This window comes from Molossus molossus, unplaced genomic scaffold (genome assembly GCF_014108415.1).
Source record: "Molossus molossus isolate mMolMol1 unplaced genomic scaffold, mMolMol1.p scaffold_m16_p_2, whole genome shotgun sequence".
NCBI classification, from domain to species: Eukaryota; Metazoa; Chordata; class Mammalia; order Chiroptera; family Molossidae; genus Molossus; species Molossus molossus.
This window is the reverse complement of record NW_023425355.1, coordinates 127,837,952-127,861,123: the sequence shown is the minus strand read 5'-3', so window position 1 is coordinate 127,861,123 and position 23,172 is coordinate 127,837,952. Positions and strand designations below refer to the sequence as shown.

Genomic DNA, 23,172 nt, shown 5'->3' with positions numbered 1-23,172 from the left:
AGTACAAACTGAAGAAAGAAAATGTAGTATATTAGATGCTTCTAATACAAGGCTGGAAAGAGTATAGCTGAAAATATCACCATGATCTCACAAGCTGAATTCTAAAAACTATGAAATTTTTTTAATATTTTAATTGCATTTACTGGGGTTACATTGGTAAATAAAATGATAATAGTTTTCAAGTGTACAATTCTATAATACATCATCTGTATATTGTATTATGTACTTACCACCCTAAGCCTAGTCTTCCTTCACCATTTATCCCCCCTTTACCCTCTTCTACCTGCCCCCACCAACCTTTGTTTCTGGTACTCACCATAGTGTTGTCTGTGTCTATGAGTTTGTTTGCTTTTTTGCTTAATCCCTTCACCTATTTCACCCAGCCTCCCAAACCCCCTTCCCCTCTGATAGCTGTCGGTCTTTTCTCTATCTATGAGTCTGTTTCTAGTCTGTTTGTTTATTTTGTTAATTAGATTCCACATATAAGTGAAAAATCATACGGTATTTGTCTTTCTCTGAGTGGCTTATTTCACTTACCATAATACCCTCCATGCTGTCGAAAAGGGTAAGATTTCCTTCTCTTTTATGGCTCAGTAGTATTCCATTGTCTAAATGTACTATGCTTTTTAAAAAATCCTCACCTGAGGATATTTTTCCATTTATCTGCAGATAGAGTGGGAGGAAGGGAGGGGGAGAGAGAGAGAGAGAGAGAGAGAGAGACATTGATGTGTCTGAGACACATCGATTGGTTGCATCCTGGTGGGAATTGAACCCTGGACTCTTTGGTCCAGGGGCTGACACTCTAACCACTGAGAAAAACCGGCTAGGGTTGTACCACACTTATTTTATCCACTCATCTACTGATGGGCATGTGGGCTGTTTGTTATTGTAAATCTTGGTTATTGTAAATAAAGCTGCTATGAAAATAGAGGTGCATATATTGGAATTAGTTTAAGCAGACAGAGGCAGTGATGGTTCAGAACAGAGATTATGGAGACAGATAATCTGAGTAAGAAAAATCTGCTCTTAAAAACAAACAAACAAACAAAAAAAAAAACCTGTTTTAACTCTTATTAGCTTGGCAAGTTACTTAACCTTTCTCTGTTCCCTTTTTTGTGTGTGTGTGAGAGAACTAAGTGAGGATATATAATATATATAATTTAGAACAGTACCTGGTACACATCTTGAGCACTAGAAACAAGTTGTTGGTTATTTCTTTTCTTTCTTTTTTTTGGACAAGCTTCAGTAGCTCACCCTCTGCTATTATCCCCACCATTACAGCTTTTATAGCACATTGTACTTCTCCTTGACAGTAATTTTCAGAACCGCAGTCAGTAGATTCTGCAGTGAAGAGTTAGGCTAAGGTTCCCTATAACTGGTACACATAGAAAATAATAATATAATCAAGGATCTTTGGTTTTGTCATTTGCCCACTGCTTTTCTCCACCTATACAATTTTCCCTGGGGTAAATTTTCCAGTCTGCACTCTTCACCACCATCTAAATGCTGATCACATTCAAATCTCCTTATCCAGCAACAAGTTATCCCCATAGCTTCAACTGAAATATCCAACTGTTTAATGGCCTTATCCAAGCAGATACACAAAACACGCTAAAACATGTTCTTCTTATTGTAATCCCACTTATGGGATAATATCCAAAGTTCTTAGCGTAACATCAGACATGTCATGATCTAGTTCTTGTCTCTTCCAGCTCTCCCTTCCTCATACTGAATTGCTGTGGTGCACTGGCATAAAACACACTGGTTCCTGCTCCTATTATCCTAGAATGCCCTTCAGGTCTAACACCATCTGACCACTCTAACTTCTAATCTCAGACCCAAATGGGCCATTTTATTTTTTCTCAAAACTTTAAACCTTCATTGGACATCATTAGTATGCATTTCCATTTTCTCTGAACCTACATATATTAACAGGTTAAACTTAATAAGCTATCAAGGTGGATCTACTGGATCCATTTATTATGGTGATGAAAGAAGGTACAAGGAAAGAGCCTGTGGCTTTTGAGGCACAATGATACTGTCAATTCATTATTATTGCTCAGCTAATAGGATGGGCCATTAGATTAGCCTTCTTCACTCAGCTAGTAAGCATATGTAAAGCTAAGAAATTGTGAATGATGGAAGTTACTTGCTATAATGAAAGAGTTAAAGAAGTGTCATGCACTCACCCAACACACATATGTGCATGGTTGTTTTCAGTGGTAATAAAAAGTCCTCAATACAAATACAAAAAAAATAAAATAAATAAATAAATAAATCCCAGGCTTTCACACACAAAAAAACAAGTTTATCATCAACTGCCAAGAATACTGAAGTTCTCATTGAGGCTGTTTACATTCTGCTCCTCTTCTCCTTTTAGGCACATGGTACTTTGGCACTTTCATATACCTTTCTTTAAAGTTGAATGTAGCCATGTGACTTGTTTTAGCCAATTAAAAATCAGAGGAAGAGATGGGTCTTTAAGCGGAATCTTTACAAGAGACTGCCTGACTTCCCACAATCTCTAACTTCCCCAAATCCCAATTTTGAGGGATCATGAAAACATTTCAGTTTGGATTTTCCACCAGCCTGTGTCCCTGAATGACTGTGATGTGATGTGCGGGTCCCCTGCTAAACTGCACTGACTCAGGCATAAGTTAGACATACACTCTTGTGTTGAGACTCTGAGATTCTAACTTGTCTTCCTTGATTAAATGTAAATACTATCTGTGGATATAATATGACATCACATATTGTTCATCTCATCAACTCTTTTGATAGTTTAAAAAATTAATATTTCTGTAACAATTTAGTTTGCTTTGGGGATTTATCTATCAGTAGTATTACAATGTTTTACAAATAAGTTTATATTTTTGTTATGAGTCTCCCTTATGTGTTGTACATTTCTTAACTCTTACATGAATATCTCAAAACAGGACAGTTATATTGTCATTCAAATAGAAGAAATTTCCTGAGAGATAAGATATTTGAAGACCTGTTTCCAATCTTCTCTTGATTCCTTAAATTAACAAAAATTGTTAGTACAATGAAAATAATGTATCCTTCCCTATTTTGTTCTTGAATTTGTGTGAATGTAGTGCATGAAGTAGTATAAGGGAGAAAAATATTCAAAATGGATGAAAGGAAATGAGTAATTATGTATATATGATACATTTTTAGGATATTTGATTGATATTAGTTTCCATATGTAACCATTTCATCACAGTCTCTAAAAATCCTTTTTTATCTTGCTTAGAAAGAAATAGCTCAATTATATTCTAAAAAGCAATCTACAGCATTTCAAGTAAGTGGGAAGCTTTCTAATCTTAATTTCTAAGGAAGAATTAGCATGTAAATAGGTAATTAAGAAAAAGCATAAAGGGCTATAATAGAAACTAACATATTTAGAATAAGAATAAAAGTTTATTTTTCCATTTCTTGCAGCACAGAGAAGTAACTAGGGTACAACATTTATATATCTGAGGAATAAATCCTAAGGCTGGGAATATTGTAAGTTGTATTTCCCTCTAACTTACAATTTCCCCTTTAAAACATAGTGACATAACTAAGTGATCCTCTCAAAATTGTGGTGAGAGTGAATACATCTTGATGTATAACAAATGTCATTACATGAGAGGCAGATGCATGGGGCTGGCTGTTCTCATTCACTTACTGTAGAACTTTCTCCCACATATCAATTTTATAGAACTTGTAATTCAAATCTGTCATTCAGCTGTATATAAATTTACTGTGCAATGTATACCCAGATAGCCAAAACCATGACTATTACATCTATTAAATGTTGTGTATGACCCAAGACAATAGTATAATATTTATGGGTTATTCAAGGAAAAAGAGATTGATGTAATTATAGAATGGATGGGAATTATGAGAGATGCCTTAAGTAATGCTTGAAAGGCAGTTTGGGACCAACTTATAATTAATGTTGAATGTCATGGTGGGTCCCATTGTTTAATGGGGAGATCAATTATTTTTAGCTTACATTGTTTTGTTTGTCTATTATTTCTTTGATTTTCACTATAGAAGTGGTATAATGTTCTAGCTCAGTGTGAAAAATGAACTATTAGGATGTGGAGAAACTGGAAGCAGAGATATTATGTTAAGTCCAAAACTAAACTAAATTATCAGGAAAATCAGAACAGGTGTCACTTCTAAGGAACTGACTTCAGAGGTTCACTGAGGAATTCTCTGGGGTGATGAAAATGTTTCATATCTTGACAGGGATTTGCATCTGTTTTATGTCTTCAGAGGTTATACAGTGTGTGCTTTTGTCAAAGCTCATGACACAGTACACTTAGATTTGTTTATTTCACTTTGTGTTAATTTTGCCTCTAAATATAAGGTCTAAAAATAAATAGTGAACTGTATATAAAGATATGCATGTTTAGGGGTAAAATACATCGAAGAGTAACATGGATTTATGGATGGATGGATACAGGAATGAAAAGATATATGACATGAAATAAAGCAAGCATATCAAGATGTTAGCAATTATAGAATTTAAGTGGTAGTTATCTGGCTATTCAACATGTAAGTATTCAAAATTTTCAATATGTTTGGAAATTTTCATACTCAAATTTTGAGGAAAAAATAAGACAGATCACATTGTGCAAACTACTTTGCAAGAAGTAAGAAAACCCACACTCTGCCCTGAAAATCATTTAAAAAATAGTTAATGGAGACACAGTCTGAAAAAGGTCATACTATTGTAATAATAAACAGCTTCCATTACAATCTTGGAAATTTCTGTGTGGTTAATATATGTTTTCCGGGGGTGGGGAGGACATAGCTAATATAATGCAAGTAATATATACATTTTCTGTATAAGATACATTCTTCATACACAAAGTAAAACTATTTTCTAGTTGAGCTAGACTAAATATTAATTAACGTACATATTTTTATTAATTTGTTTTTGTTACAGATGTTTCTCCTTTTTCCCGATTGGCACCCTCCTCCCCATCCCCCCTCCCCATCCCAGCTTTGTTGTCTATGTCCATTGGTCATGCATACATGCATATAAGTTATGTGGTTTATCTCTCTCCTCCCCAATCCCCCGTCCTCTGAGGCTTGTCAGTCTGTACTCCACACCTCTGTGTCTCTGGGTCAATTTTGTTCATCAGTTTGTTTAGGTCATTATATTCCACAAATAAGTGAGATCATGTGATACTTCACATTCTCTGCTTGGCTTGTTTCACTTAGCATAATACTTTCCAGGTCCTTCCACGCCATCTCAAATCATAAGAGCTCTTTCTTTCTTACAGCTGCATAGTATTCCATTGTGTACATGTACCACAGTTTTTTTATACACTCATCTACTGATGGATAATTGGGTGGTTTCCAGATCTTAGCTATTGTAAATAGTGCTGCTATGAACATAGCGGTACATATATTCTTTCTGATGGGTGTTTCAGGCTTCTTAGAGTATAGTCCTAGAAGTGAGATCACTGGGTCAAATGGGAGTTCAATTTTTAACTTTTTGAGGTAACACCACAGTATTTTCCATAGTGGCTGCACCAGTCTGCATTTCCACCAGCAGTGAACTAGAGTCACCTTTTCTCCATACCCTCTCCAACATTTGTTGTTTGATGATTTGTTGATGTCGGCCATTCTGACAGGTGTGAGGTGATACCTCATTGTTGCTTTAATTTGCATCTCTCTGGTGATTAGCGCCATTGAACATTTCTTCATATGTCTCTTGGTCATTTGTATGTCCTTTTTGAAGAGGTGTCCATTCAGCTCCTCTGCCGATTTTTTAATTGGGTTCTTTGTTTTCCTTTTGTTGAGTTGTATGAGCACTCTATATATTTTGGAAATTAACCCCTTATCTGATGCATCATTGGTGATTATGGTCTCCCAAATAGTGGGATCCCTTTGCATTTTGATGGTTATTTCTTTTGCTGTGCAGAAGCTTTTTAGTTTGATGTAGTCCCATGTGTTCATTTTTTTTTTTCCTTTGTTTCTCTTGCCTTAGGTGTTGTATCAGTGAATATTCTGCTGTGTATGATGTCTGTAATTTTGTTGCCTGCATTTTCTTCTAGAATTTTTATGGACTCACGAGTTACATTTAAGTCTTTTATCCATTTTGAGTTTATTCTCCTGTATGGTGTAAGTTGGTGGTCTAGCTTCATTTTTTTTGCAAGCAGCTGTCCAATTTTCCCAACACCATTTATTGAAGAGACTGTCTTGATTCCACTGTACGATCTTGCCACCTTTGTCAAATATTAATTGAACATATTTTCTTGGGTCAATTTCTGGGTTCTCTGTTCTGTTCCATTGATCTATCTGTCTGTTCTTGTGCCAGTACCAGGTTGTTTTGATTATAGAGGCTTTGTAGTATAACCTGAAATCTGGTAATGTGATCTCTCCTACTTTGTTCTTCTTTTTCAAGATTGCTATGGCCATTCGGGGTTTTTTTCTGGTTCCATATAAACTTTTGGAGTGTTTGTTCTAGTTCTGTGAAATATATCATTGGTATTTTGATGGGGATTGCATTGAATCTACAGATTGCTTTGGGTAGTATAGACATTTTAATGATGTTAATTCTTCCAATACATGAACAATTTACATACATTCTTGATAGGGTGGGGATGGGGGATAAAATACAGGGACCTCTAGAAGAACAAAATTATCCTAATGAAAAAAACAAAATTACTGATCTTATACGTGAAATAAGATCACTCTTCTCAGAAATATAAAAGGAAAAAAAAAGATTCAGGGAACTTTAGTGTGGTCCTAATTTCTCTGTTTTAAGCAATTTCTTTGGAATTACTCTATCATTTTCTTTATACTGGCTGGGTACGCAGAATGCCTTTGAAAATGTTCCCATGTCTTACAAAATATAATGTTTGATCATCTGGCTAGCTCCTCAAAACATTCTTATAAATTTTGCCCTTAAAAATGTATACATATGTTATTGCTATTTTTTTTAATACTTACTGGAGAATATTTTTCTATTTATTTTCAGATAGAGTGGCGGGGGGAGGGGGAGGAGAGAAACATTGATGTGAGTGAGACACATTGAATGGTTGCCTCCCGCATGACCCCGACCAGGGCCAGGGGATGAACCGCAACCAAGGATTTGTGCCCTTGAGCGGAATTGAACCCGCGATTCAGTGGTCTGCAGGCTGATACTCTAACTGCTGAGCCAAACCAGCCAGGGCATTGCCTTTATGAAAATAATGTTGTTTCAAGCCAAACCAATTTCAAACATTTAGAAACTGGTGTTCTTTAAGATTAATGCTCATTTTATGCAAACATGACAAAGACTAAATATTGAACAAATCCTAACCACTGACTGTCATCAAAATTAATTTATTTGGCAAGTATTAGGATTACTGTAGGGATTATTAAATGAAAATTATTGAAAAATGTTGCATTCATAAATTGAGTCTCACCATGCTTTGGGCTTGTTTAGACTGAAACATTTACATTTTAAAGTAGTGGCATTATGCTGATCTTGGAAAACAAATTAACATTGCATCTGTTTCTAATATTGAGCATGTAGAATAGGTATGAATTATACTATATTGCACATATTTTGCACCTTATTTCTGTAGTCCTAATAGCTATTACTATAATACTGTACTTAGGTTTATTCGGAATGGATTCAGACATTTCAGGTAGAATTTAAAAAAATATTAGCTTTGACCTTCTTCATTCTACTCTCTGCAAAGCTGAAATGTTTCATCTGGTGATTTTAAGCCGTTGATCCTCTTTCAAAAATCCCAAAAGAAACATATGGCAAAATTACATCGTACAAGCTTTCCACTTCATCACCTCATCAGAAATTGAAACAGAACATTAGGAATTCAGCCAAGAGTTGCCATCCAAAGGCCATACTTTCTGTATGCTGACTCAATTCCGGCATTAATTATGGGTGCATATGATGGTTACTGATATATCTTTGGAACATCCAGAAATTGCTTGAGAAAATATAGTAAATTATCCTTGTCAAATTTAGAGCAGGTACGCAAATCTTGCTAAAAGGGAATATGAAAATGAATTACGAAGAAACATCCTCTAATCAGACTCAGATTTAACTTTCAAGGATGCAGCGCAGCTATATACTTTAAAAAAATAACTCTAAATGGTATTTGATGATCTTGTTTCACTGGAATTTTAATAAATACATATTGTATCTTATTTAAGAAATATGTTTAATAGTCAAAGTTATTTCAGTTCTTTTAAATAATCTCAGCAGTTAATTGTATTAGATATGAGTTTTATAGGACAGAATAATCTCTAGTAAGTATGATTATAAATATATACTATGAAGAATGTTTCATTTAAATATGCCAAATGAAGCAAAATTAGCAGCAGAGCATTAACTATAACTACTTCCTTTTAACTGGCTTGTCAGGACAAGTGACCTAAGGAGAGAGAGAATGAACACAGCCACTGCATAATTTCCACAATTACAAGTTCTCTCTCTCTATTATATTCACATTTCCTTTATTTCCTTAACCATGTTTATAACAACTGTTTAAATTATTTGTTAAATTTATCACCTCTGTCAATTCTGGGTCATTTTAACTGATTTGTTTCCTGGTTATCAGTCATATTTTCCTGCTAAATATATGTTCAGTAATTGCAAATTGGACACGAGGCATTATGAATGTTAATGCTGTTTAGATTTTGTTGTTTTCCTTGAAAGAATACTGAGTTTCATTCTGGATATTTATGTATCAGCATTTTCTTACTGAGATATTTTCTAAGCTTTGTCAGGATGGGTCTAGGTTAGCTTTTATTCTAGGATTGGTATAACCTTCCTCCTATAATGTGGCCTTTCTGGGGTCTCTACTGAATTCTCACATGATCACTAGGCTATTCTACTTTGGTTATTTTCTTGCTTCATGTGAACTTTGAGAACTTTTCAGATTATAACTCTCTGATAGCTGTTCTTGTCCTGACCTTCTGAAGTCTCACCTTATGCATGTGACACTTACTCAGCCAAACGTTCAAGAGGTCCCTAATTCAGATATGTGGGACTCATTCAGTGCATAATATCTCTGCCCTGGTACTCTACCCCACAAATTCCAGCCATCTCAGCCTTTAAAACTTTTGTTTCTGTCTCTTAAGCCTGGAAATTCCTCTGCCCTGCTGTTTGGGATCACCTTCCCTCTGCCAGAGTTTAGCAAATGCAACCAGGCTGAAATATGGGGTTATTTTAGGGCTCACCTTTTTCTTTTCCTTCTCCCAGGGATCTTGTGGTTGTTCAAGTCTGAAAAGAATTGTTTCATATGTTCTCTCCATTTTTTCAGCTGTTCATGGGAGGGGGAGCACAATTTTATTAACAACTTTTTCTGCCGTAATAGTTAAGTGGAAATGTTTCATCTGTAATTCTTAAACCTCTCAAAAAAATTCAGATGTGCATTCAAAGTTGAGTCCTATGTTCTAGTTGACATTTATCAACTTACAATACATATGAATTAATTTAATATAATAGAATACACAATCATCTTATAACAATATATCTATAATAATACAGGATGGAGCAAAAGCAGGCTTACAGTTGTTCATATGTAAAATAATACAATTAATAAACAATAATACAAGAATAAACTCTGTTTCATGTACTGACAACTAAAACCTACTTTTGACCCACCCTGTATTGTATGTCAATAATACTTTAATAAAAAATCTTAAAAACTTACCTATCACCTTTTTTTTTTCTGTAGTTAGGGGTCAATTAGAGGGGATGTAGAGATTGTTTTAATTCTCTCAAGGAATAAGGAGCCTCATTTGGGGTCAAAATGTAGTGCATTTTGAGAATCATGGAAGAGTGATACAATTGCCCTATAACAGGCTGAGTAACATATTAGTATCTTTATGGAGCCTTCCCTGGCAATATTGGGATTTGAGAGTCTCTCGTTTAGGGACAGATCTGGTTGAGCAGGTGTGGGGGTGTGGGTAAGGATCAAGTTCTTTGGGACAACAGTTTTCGATTAGGGATGATGCAAAGGAGATCCCAACTGAAGTACCATGTTCCATCATGCAGATTTTTTCCACCTTAAAGATAACCAAAGTATCCCAAAACCAAAGTATCCAAATCTCCTTATCTATTTGAAAATACTAGATGATATCCCCAGAGTTTAAAAAGCATGCCTCAAGGTATCATCAAAGGTAAGGTTAAATTTATCCTTTGCTAATGACTGTGTAAAAATAACACAAAGGTGCTCAAACTGAAAGAAATTTTCTTCTACTTCAGCTGTGACTCCAGACAGGATCCAAAGAGGAGTTTTACCATCTCTTCTCTGGGTTTTATGGAGACTTACTGTACCCTTCTGTGTTAGCCTCCTAAGGCACGGTGTTAACCTTAAAAGGGCACAAGAAAGGGCGTAACCTTTTAATTATATATACTTTCATAAAGATATTATATATAGAGACTTTTTCCACTTGAATCTCCACTAATCCTTAGTCCATTATGTCCTCTGTTCAATTAATTTATTACTTATCACACAAGTAACTTAGTTTCTAGTTTCTGACGGCCAATTTTCAATTATAAAAATTTAATTTACATGCATCACTGAGTAGCTTGGAAATTATTATGTAAAATTTTGTTGTGACTTTATGCCAGTGGAATTTGCCTTGGGAAATATGCACATGACAAGCTACCCTCTAAACCAGTAGGTCAACAGTTCAAAGATCAAATCAGGACCATTGCCTGATTTTGTAAATAAAAGGGATTTTGTGGGGGAATTGAGCTATGCTCATTCATTTGTGTGTGATGTATGGCCATTTTCATGCCACCACATCAGAGTGAGTAGTTAACACAAAGAGCAGATGGTCCTCAAAAAGTAAAATATTTATTATCTAGCCCTTTACAGAAAAAATTTGCCAAGCTGTACTCTAAACTCATATATCTGAACCCTGGTCTCATTCAATAGATTATAAACTAATGACCCTACTACAAATATCATACTTTAATTTATTATTTAGAATACACTAAATAAAATAGTAAGCATGGGAGGAATATTCTTGGTCCAGCTTCCTGTCCCCCTGAGTTTCATGGAAACACACTGGTAGGGGGATACAAGTGTGAAAAAAGATGGGAAATAACAATGAAAACCTTCACTGGGTGTTTGGAGCAGTCAGTCATTCAGCTTCTTCCAGTATTCCTCCTATAAACTACACTTCTTCATCTGTAGGCACAACTAGTATTTATAAGTTAACAAGGTTTATTTGTATACATTTAAGAGAATATATATACACATAACATATTGCATTATATTTATAAATAAGCTTGTAAAATGCTTCAGAATTAAGTACAAATGCAACAAAGATGAAACATACTAATAAAAAGGGCAATAATCAAAGCTAAAATGATGATGTAGAGTCCAATTATTACCTCTACTGGCTACAAGTTGGTTTTGACTTAGAGGTAAAAGAGTTTCTGCAATCTGTTAATCCCACAAAATACTGAATAGGAACCAGATTCAAGGGTTCGACTCTAAAGCAATGTCTGAAATATCAAAATTGTCAACTGCCTATAACAAGTGTACTGTATTACCAAAACTTTTATTTTTTAAAATTTTTTCTTTATTGATTTTAGAGAAAGAGGAAGGGAGAAGGGGAGAGAGAGAGAGAGAAACGTTGATGAGAGAGACACATCGATCAGCTGCCTCCTGCACACCCCCCACTGGAGATCAGGCTAACAACCCAGGCAAGTGCCCTGATGGGGAATTAAACTGGCAACCTCTTGGTACATGGTCAACGCTCAACAACTGAGCCACACTGACAGACCAAAATGTTTTTTTCCTCTTTTAAATATGCTACTTTGCAAGAAATTCTGAACTACTAAAAAAAATAAATAATTAAACTAAATATATTTTAATTAAAATGAGTTTAAAATAAGCCCCAATTCTGGAGAGCATTTATAAACTTCTACTAAATATTATTTTCTTTTCTTCTTCCTCCTGGCATAAAAAAAAAAAAAACCATCAAATTTCTATCTTCAGTAGTATTAAAATGACAACATAACTGATTGACAGCAAATTAAATCATATGGTAACAGGCTTTCAAATATCCTTGGGATAATGAGCCTAATAAAGTAATCAGGTCACTGCTATGAATCTAAAATTATAATTTATATTAAGAAACTGCAAATATATGTTCATTGTATATTTGCATTTTAATATAGTCAATTATTATTTATTCTTTTTATTTTAGTTGAGTGATTTAATGTACTAGGTACTATGCTCTTTGTAGGTATGTAGGTATGGTCTCATAACCATTCATTACCCACCATTAATAGGTAGTTTATTTCTGGTTTTGAAGCAATTGCTATGAACCCAACTGACTGACTGACAGAATCTACTGTGTGCCTGGCAGTGATGGAGACATATCATTTTGCAAGACATATGTGTTGCTAATCTCATGGAGCTTAGAGTTCTATAGTTTCACTGATCTCAAGGCAGTGGGGACCTCACTCTTTACCACATTTTCCAAGGGTCCTAGTAGGAAGGGAAGTAAAGGTAGTAATAGAGAGCACCTGTCTACTCTATCATCATACTTCATTGTGAGTGTTCCCCCGACACTGGTCTCAAGGTCTTGAAAAATGAAAAGCAGTCCTCTTTTTAATGAGATTTGGCACACTGTACACCTTGAACTTGCACACTGTTATATGCCAATTATATCTCAACAAGGCTCGTGGGGGGAGACTTGGGACACCTCTGAGTCAGTAAAAGGGAACTTCTCATTCAGTTCTACATCCTTATCACTTAATTATGAACTCTAAACTATGAAGTACAATATGGGAAGACTGAAAAATGCTAATTTTTATGATAATGTGAAGTTATTTGAGAAAATGGAAAGAAAGTAACATTTATTTCTTACTAACCTCTATCATTTGAAGTTACATAGATATGACAACAATGAACTAATAACATCAATTCTTTCAGTCCAAGTATATTATTTCTCACAAATATATATCTTCATTACAAACCATTTCTGAAACTTTTCTAAATGGAAATGAAGGGATAGCTCAGTTTCAAATATTGTCTCTCTAGGAAGCCCATTTAATACAGAACAATGGCAATAGGGGGTTTCTCAATAAATAAAATATGTCAGTATTTTTTATTTATTTATTTTATTGACTTTAGAGGGAGAGAAAGGGATACACACACATACATATATATGTATACATATATATATATATATATATATAGAGAGAGAGAGAGAGAGAGAGAGAGAAAGAGAGAGAGAAAGAGAGAGAGAGAGAGAGATACAGCGATCAGTTGCCTCCCATACATGCCCTGACCAGGGTTCCACTGGAGATCAAACCTGCAACCCAGGTATGTGGACTGACTGGGAATAGAACCTGCAACCTTCCAGTTCACGAGACGATGCTCCAACCAACTTGAGCCATATCAGCCAGGGCTTTTTTATTTTATGCTTAAAAATACTTCTATTATACATAAACTCTGTTTCTTGGAAAATTCCTTTTGATAACTGCATTTTCTATTATGATAGACCTACAAACATGTATACTTTCCTTTCTCTTTTTCTTTACATTAGGTTTTCTACCATTACAGTTCACAAAATTCTCAGAAATAAAAACAAATTGAAATTATACAACTGGTGCTACCTATAACTGAAGGCAAAGTACTTGGGAACAATTCTGCTGAAGGACTCACTGCTGACCTAGAAAATATTGACATAACCATTATTTCTATGACTCCCTCAATTTCAAGAAAATAGAAGTTTCATCATCTATTATCAGCTGTCTATATAAGGTTTTTCCCTGAAATCTGTTCCACTATATTTTCTTCCAAGGAAAAGACACTTGGGGAAAAAAATGATTATTTGTGATTTAAATATTTATATAAAATGCAGAGCTAGACTTTCATCTCACAGTAATAGAATCAAATGATATCAAATGCAAGTGTTCAGTCATATATATAAATGATTGGAATTTTTCCTAGTGAAATACAACATATCATCACTGCCAATAATCTAGTTTAAGAAGCTATATTGTCATTAGCAAAGAGCAATTAAATTACTTTCCAGTATCACGTATTACTTATTGCCTGATGAAAAGGTATAAACTTAATAATAATGGAATTAGGGTTCTATCTGTTGAATTAGAACAACAGGAAAAAGGAAATGGGGTTACTGTGCTATCTCCAAAAAGTTTTCTGACTCACGATAAGTTTTTAGATGACTGAATGTGAGGGTAAAATTTCAACATAATTTATAAAATGATATTTCACATAAAACTTACATTCCTTAAAATAACCTGATTTTGCTACTCATCTGAAGGAGTCAATCCAGTTTTACAAGCTTTCTTCCACCATAACCCCAGACAGAATAATTATTTAAACTGGCTTTTATTCAAGGGAGTATATTTTATTGCTTTTTCATATATAATATTTTAAATACTTCTTCACTTTACATTTTAAAGTGATGTTATTTTGTATTTTCAAATTTTATTCTCTATTAGATTAAATGGGTTTCAAAGACATTTTTGAGAAACAATGAGAATCATTTTAGTTCACGCTACTTGAACTTTACATATTTGTGATACTAATGAACAAGTCAAATTTACACATTTTATATATGATAAATAACATTCTTTGGAGGGAGGATATAATTGCAAATCACACTTCCCAGAAACTATTTTTAATTAAAAAAAAAGAAAAAAATGTATTGTTATGCTTAAAACAATTAGATGTGCATGAATAGATGACTGGATAAAAAAAGCTGTGGTACATTTACACAATGCAATGCTATGCAACTGTAAAAAAGAAGGATCTCTACAAATAAACAAACAAACAAAAAAAAACAAGAAGGATCTCTTAACATTTGAAACAGCATGAAGGGACCTGGAGGGCAGTGTGCTAAGCAAAATAAGCCAGTCAGAGAAAGATAAGTATCACATGATCTTTCTTACATGTGTAATCTAATGAACAAAATAAACTGATGAACAAAATAGATCCAGAGACATGGAAGCAAGAAACAGACTGATGAATCTCAGAGGGAAGGGAGGAGGGAGGTGCAGGAAGAGATACACCAAAGAACATATATGTATATATGCATTACCAATGGGCACAGACAATAGTGCCGTGAAGGCAGGAGGGGGAGCCAGGAGAATGGGGTCAATGAAGGGAAAAAGGGGGGACATCTATAATACTTTTAACAAGAAAGATAAATTCAAAACAAAACAAAAAACAATTAGATGTGCAAACTTTTAAGTTCTGTGCTAGTAGGCTTTTGAGCTAATGTGTGCCTGCTGTCAAATAGTAAAAATCATAGGGGCCCATATGCAAAAGTTATCTTTGGTTCATTTACATAACATGCTAAATAACTGCTAATATGAGTTTCTTTATGGCATTATAGTTGGTAGATGTGTGGGTAGTTATTCTATTTGCAATTCCTTTACACTCTGCTGTCACTTTCTGTGATTCAACTCCAAACCCCTCATAAATCTATCTGGACATTTATTAACTCAGGCATGCATTCATTCAGCAGAAATGTGTAGTTATATGTATATGTATACGTATACATGTATATACCAGGCACTTTTCTAGATGTTGTGATAAGAGAACACAAAAACAAGGTATTTTCTGTCATTATAACTGCATGTTGACCAAAATAAAACATATCAACACATACAAAAATTGGATATTGATAAAACCACGTAACTTCCAGGGATTCAGAGAATCACCTAGGGTGATGTCTTTAGAGGTATGGTGTCAGAAATTACTCTCTAAAGAGGTGCCATTTAGGCTGAAAGAAAAAATGATTTAAAAAAAGCAGCAAGAATGTGTGAAGATGGTGGATGGCAGGACCGGAGGGAGGGTGAGTGTGTGAGAGAATGAGCTAGTGTGTGAGAGAGTGTGAGTGGACGTGAAGGTGGACGATCAAACCCCAGCAGTACAGAGTCACATAGCAGAAAGTTCCTGTGCTGTGGAGGGGAATAGCTGGCTATCGTGGTAAGCAGCCCTTCAGAGCACGTCTCCCTGCTCCACGGGGAGGTCCCACCATTTTGGAAGATTGCGGGTCTTCCCTGGGAGGAGGCAGTGGCAGTAGCTAGGGCCTAGCCACCTGAGCCCACCAGCACATCTAGCACCATCGGACCAGTGGACACCCTGTGTCAACACAGACCGGTGCACAGTAGTGGAGCTCCCAAGGTACCAGTCACGGAAGCCTCAGACAGCCCAGAGCCCAGCACCATCCCCCATAGTAGCAGCCTGATCAGAGTCCAGAAATACTCTCAGCAACAGAGGCTGGGGAGCAGACATCCATCCCCAGGCAACAGAAGCACAGACCAGCAGCTGAGACCCATCCCCAAAAACTACAGCAAAAGCTGAGCAGGAGTTGAGCCCCACGGAACAGCAACACTCTCCAGCTGCCAGCGGTGGGACCTGGGGCTCCACAGAGGCCTGTGCGGTCCAGTATCTCACAAGAGCAGTGAAAAACCCCAGCCTGTGAGAGACTGGTGCGATCCAGCTGCCCGCCCATGGGAACTGCAGGGTGCAGGGGTCCCAGAGAAGCCTGTGCTACCCAGCAGTGACTGTGCGATCCAGTTACCCATGGGACCTGCGGGGTTCTGAAGCACCAGAGAGGCCTGTGCGACCCAGCAGGGACTGTGTAATCTAGTTAGCCACTGGACCTGTAGGGTGCTGAAGAACCAGAGAGGCCTGTGTGACCCAGCAGGGACCGTGCCAACCAGTTACCTGGGGGACCTGTGGGGTGCTGAAGCACCAGAGAGGCCTGTGAGACCCAGCAGCTCATTACATAGGCATAGAGCCGGGTCTCCAAAGGGACTGTGCAATCCAGTTACCCACGGAACCTGCAGGGTGTAGTGGCACCAGAAAGGCCTGTGCTACCCAGCTGCACACAAGATAGGCATAGAAGGTGTGAAAATGGAGGTGGAGTGAATAGAAGCTACACAGATGATCTCCCAGGACCAAACTGGAATTACTACTAAAATAAAGACAAATCCTTAGAGAAAAGCATCAGAAGAAGACCATATAACCAGGGACAATGATAGGACCTGCAGAGGCATGAGAGGGTGGCAGGCTGGGAGCCCAGGGAAAGCAGCAGTCTTAGTTGTGAGCAGCGCCCTTGGGGAATAAAGACCAAGCTGGCACAACAGCACAGAGAGCCTGGACAGAGCACTAAAATAGCCACAGCCATTCACCTGGGGTCTATGGCAGAGGGAGGGCAGACTGGGCTGGAACTCTGTGGAGACACCTAGGATTTGGAGGACACTCAGAGTTTTTGCAGAGTTGTGGCCAAAAAGGACGGTGGCCAGTGTACTTCTTCCCAGAGCTGTGGGGAAAAGCAGCAGCCCCACCCCACCCCCGAGATTCAGGCTTTCCCAGGTGAGGCAAAGAAATGCAAATTGAGGCTCATTAATAACCAGAACTTATCCCACTCTCTGGAAATTCTCTTATGCAAAACACCAGGGCTACATTTCAAGGCACTGAGTAACTGACATTACTAGCCCCAGGAAAAAGCTAGAGTAAAAAAAAAAAAGGATAAGTGAAACTTTCCTGGGTTCGCAAACATTCCCAGGAAAATAAGACTTCACAGTAGTGTTTACGTTGGCAAAAAAAAAAAAAAAAAGGATAAGTGAACCTTTCCTGGGTTCGCAAATATTCCCAGGAAAGTAAGAATTCACTGTGGTGTTTACGTGGGCCCACCCAAGCTCATCTAAACCCAGTAGAGGGAGCCACAAACAACAGGACACCAACAACCACACGGAAAATTTGGCAAGCTCCAAAACCCACTGAGATAAGCTAAATGGTGAAACAAAGAAACAAATCCCAAATGAAAGAAAACGAGAACTCTATTGAAGATGAGATCAATGAAATGCAGCTAAGCAAATTATCAGAGGTAGAGTTCAAAGCCATGATCTTGAGGAAGCTCAACAGCATGAGTAAGGACATCAGCACCATGAGTAAAGATATAGAAAAACTGAAAACCAACCAAGTGAAAATGAAGAATGACATAGCAGAAATTAAGAACACATTGGAAGGACTAACCAGCAGAGTAGAGGAAGCTGAAGACCGGATCAATGAATTAGAAGACAGGGTGGAAAAAATCAACCAATCAGAAAACCAAAAGGAAAAAACAATGAAAAAACAGGAAGACAGCTTAAGAGAACTGTGGGACAACTAGAAACTTAATAACATTCACATGATAGGAGCCCCCGAAGAGGAAGAAAATGGGCAAGGATTAGAGAATATATTTGAAGAAACAGTGACAGAAAACTTTCCTAACTTGGTGAAGGAAGAAGGCATTCAAGTTCAAGAAGCACAGAGAGCCACAAGTAAGAAGAACCCAAACAGGCCCACAGCAAGACATATAGTGATTAAAATGCCAAAAATTGAAGACCAAGAGAGAATCCTAAAGGCAACAAGAGATAAGCAACAGGTTACCTAATAAGGAAACCCCATTAGGCTCTCAGTTGACTTCTCCACAGAAACACTATAGGCCAGAAGGGAATGGCATGCAGTAATCAAGGTCATTAAAAACAAGGATCTGAATCCAAGACTAGTCTATCCGGCAAGGCTATCATTCAAAATAGAAGGTTAAATAAAGAGTTTTCCAGACAAAAAAAAGGCTAAGGGAATATATTAACACCAAACCAGCACTGCAAGATATGCTAAAAGAACTGCTGTAATTTGTAGAAGAAATAGGAAAAAAAATGGAACCACACTAAACAAAATGGCGATAAATAAGTACATATCAATTATGACCTGAAAGATGAATGGTTTACATGCTCCAAAATAAAGACACAGAGTAGCTGACTGGATAAGAAAGCATGACTCATATATATGTTGTTTCCAAGAACCCACCTCACAACAAAAGACTCACATAGCTTGAAAGTGCAAGGATGTAAAAAAAAATTTTCAAGCAAATGAAAAGCAATAAAAAGCTGGGGTAGCAATACTCATATTTGATAAAGTATATTTCAAAATGAAGGCCATAACTAGAGACAAAGAAGGCCACTCCATAACATTGATAGGATCTATCCAACAGGAAGATATAACCTTGGTAAACATATCTGCACCCAATATAGGAGCACCACCATACATTAAAAATCTTCTGGAGGACATCAAAGGAGAAATCAACAGCAATACAATCATAGCAGGGGACTTCAACACCCTGCTGACATTACTGGATACATCATCTAGACAAAAAATTAACAAGGAAACATGGACTCTAAATGAAGCGCTAGATCAAAAGGATTTCATAGATATCTACAGAGAATTACACCCCAAAACTGCAGAATTCACATTCTGCTCAAGTGCACATGAGACATTCTCAAAGATAGACCACATGTGAGGGCACAAACTAAGTCTACAAGTTCAAGAAGATTGAAATTAAACCAACCATCTTCGCAGATCACAATGGCATGCAACTAGAAATCAAACGGAACAAGAACATGCAAAGACATTTGAAAACATGGAGGCTAAATAGCATGTTATTGAAAAAAATGACTGGGTTACCATGGAGATCAAGGAAGAAATTAAAAACTTTCTGGAAACCAATGAAAATGAACACACAACAACACAAAATCTGTGGGATGCAGCGAAAACAGTTCTAAGAGGGAAGTTTATAGCACTACAGGCCTACCTCAAGAAGCAAGAAAAATTTCTAATAGACTATCTAACCTCACAACTAGAAAGCAAAGAAAAAGAAAACCCCAGAACAAGTAGAAGGAAGGGAATAGTAAAGATCAGAGCAGAAATAAATGACATGGACACCAGAAAAACAATTGAAAAGATCAATGAAACAAAGAGCTGCTTCTTTGAAAAGATAAACAAGACTGATGGACCCTTAGCTAGACTCACCAAGAAACAAAGAGAGAGAACCCAAATACACAAAATAAGAAATGAAAGAGGAGAAATAATAACTGACACCACAGAAATACAAAGGATTGTGAACAAATATTATGAACAATTATACGGCAACAAATTTGACAATCTAAGGGAAATGGACAGATTTATAGAAACACAGTCTCCCAAAACTGAACCGGGAAGAGACAGAAAACTTGAACAGACCAATAACAACAAAAGAAATTGAAGATGTAACCAAGACTCTCCCAGCAAACAAAAGCCCAGGCCAGAATAGCTTCACGGGGGAATTTTACCGAACATTCAAAGAAGAACTAGTACCCTCAAACTGTTTCAAAAAATTCAAAAAGAAGGGAGACTTTCAAACTTGTTTTATGAGGCCAGCATAATTCTAATTCCAAAACCTGAAAAAGACACTACAAAGAAACCTATAGGCCAATATTCCTGATGAATATCAATGCCAATATCCTGAACAAAATACTAGCAAATCGAATCCAGCAATACATAAAAACAAATTACTCACCATGACCAAGTGGGATTCATCCCAGGGATGCAAGGCTGGTTCAATATTTGCAAATCAATAGATGTGACACAACACATAAACAAAATGAAAGATAAAAATCATATGATCATATCAATAGACTCTGAAAAAGCATTCAACATGCTCCAGCACCCATTTCTGATAAAAACGCTCAGCAATGCGGGAATAGAGGGATCATATCTCGACATAATAAAGGCCAGATATGAAAGACCTACAGCCAACATCACACTCAATGGGAAAAAACTAAAAGCATTTCCCTTAAGAACAGGAACAAGACAAGGATGCCCACTTTCACCACTTTTATTTAACAGACTACTGGCAGTCTTAGCCACAGCAATCAGACAGGAAGAAAAAATAAAAGGGATCCAAATTGGAAAGGAGGAAATAAAACTGTCACTATTCGCAGATGACATGATACTATACATAGAAAACCCCAAAGACTCCATCAATAATCTACTGGACTTAATAAATGAATTTAGCAAAGTAGCAGGATACAAAATTAACGTCAAGAAATCGATGGCATTCCTATACACAGAGGATGAACTCACAGAAAGAGAAACTAAAAAAACAATCCCATTTACCATAGTGGCAAAAAATTAAGATACCTAGAAATAAACTTAACTAAAGAATAAAGGACCTATTCACAGAAAACTACAGGTCATTCAAAATAGGAATACAGGAAGATATAAAAAAGTGGAAGCACATACCTTGTTCATGGATTGGAGGAATTAACATAATTAAAATGTCCATACTACCCAAAACAATCCATAGATTCAACGCAATCGCCATCAAAATACCAACAACATACTTCACTGAACTAGAACAAATACTTCAAAAGTTCATATGGAACCAAAAAAGACCTCGAATAGCCACAGCAATCTTGAAAAAGAAGAACAAAGTTGGAGAGATCACATTACCAGATTTGAGGTTATACTACAAAGCCACTGTAATCAAAACAGCCAGGTACTGGTACAAGAACAGACATATAGACCAGTGGAACAGAACCCAGAACCCAGAAATGGAACCAAGGCAATATGCTCAATTAATATGTGACAAAGGTGGCAAGAGCATACAATGGAGTAAAGACAGCCTCTTTAATAAATGGTGTTGGGAAAATTGCACAGCTACATGCAAAAAAAATGAAACTAGAACATCAACTTACACCATACACAAGAATAAACTCAGAATGGATATAAGACTTAAATGTTAACTCATGAATCCATAAAAATCCCAGAAGAAAATGTAGGCAACAATATTTCAGACATCATAAGCAGCAGAATTTTCACTGATACATCACCTAAGGCAACAGAAGCAAAGGAGAAAATGAATACATGGGACTACATCTAACTCAAAAGCTTCTTCACAGAAAAAGAAACAACCATCAAAATGGAAAGCCAACCCACTGTATGGGAAAACATCATCACCAATGAAACCTCAGATAAAGGGTTAATTTCCAAAATATATAGTGTACTCATACAACTAAACAAAAGGAAGACAAAGAACCCAATTAAAAAATCAGCAGAGGAGTTGAATAGACACCTCTCCAAACAGGACATACAAATGGCCAAGAGACATATGAAGAAATACTCAACATCACTAATCATCAGAGAGATGCAAATTAAAACAACAATGAGTATCACCTCACACCTGTCAGAATGGCCGTCATCAACAAATCATCAAACAAGTGTTGGAGAGGGTGTGGAGAAAAAGGGACTCTAATACAATGCTGGTGGGGATGCAGAGTGGTGCAGCCACTATGGAAAACAGTAAGGTGTTACTTCAAAAAATTAAAAATTGAACTGCCATTTGACCCAGTCATCCCACTTTTAAGAATATACCCTAAGAAGATTGAAACACCAATCAGAAAGAATATATGTACCCCCATGTTCTTAGCAGCACTATTTACAATAGCTAAGATCTGGAAACAGCCCAAGTGTCCATAAGTAGACAAATGGATCAAAAAGCTGTGGTACATATACACAATGCAGTACTATGCAGCTGTAAGAAAGAAAACTCTCTTATCCTTTGAGACTACATGGAGGGACCTGGAAAGTATCATCCTAAGTGAAACAAGCCAAACAGACAAAGACAAGTATCATATGATCTCACTTACTTGTGGAATATAATGAACATAACAGTCTGAGGAACGGGGTAGTTCCAGAGACGTGGAAGTGGGGTACAGACTGACAATCCCCAGAAGAAGGGGTGGGGAGAGAGAAACCACAGAACTTATATGCATGTATGTATGAATAATGAACTTGGACAGCAAACGTGGAGACAGGGTGGGGAGGGAGTGAGGGTGCAATCAGTGGGGAAAAAAGGAGAAACATGTGTAACAAAAATAAATTAATTAATTTAAAAAAAGAAAGAAGCAAAAGGTGATATGTCTTATATACTGAATCAATTCACTTGTATGAGTATAATAAAGCAAATACCAAAATGATATGATCGGATGATCACTAAAGACATAAATTACATTTTTTCTTTTAAAAAAGGAAGACTAACCCAGCAGAAAAAAAAAAAAATACATAGAGACAAAAAAACAAAAAAAACATCAGAATCACAGATCTACTCTGCTTAAATATTTGGCCTTTGATTTTCTCATTCTCCCATCATTCCCTTGTTTACATCCCCAAAACTTTGTGAAAAATCTAAGAAAATAATAATTTTAAAGGAACTTTTAAAATGGTAAAGCAGGGAGAGAAAAATGGCGGCGGAGTGAATGGAAGCTACACAGACCGTCTGCCAGAACCAAACTGGAATGACAACTATAACACAGTCAAATTGACGGGAAAAAGC

At 36.5% G+C, this 23,172-nt stretch overlaps 1 non-coding gene and 1 pseudogene across 1 annotated transcript; one reads left to right on the top strand and one right to left on the bottom strand.

Moving 5' to 3' along the window:
- LOC118635516 overlaps nucleotides 1-23,172 on the top strand; it is a 162,799-nt pseudogene that overhangs the window by 79,364 nt on the left and 60,263 nt on the right.
- On the bottom strand, nucleotides 10,230-10,351 carry LOC118636852. Its single transcript, XR_004960817.1, has one exon. It is a non-coding gene; the product is annotated as a small nucleolar RNA SNORA26 (small nucleolar RNA).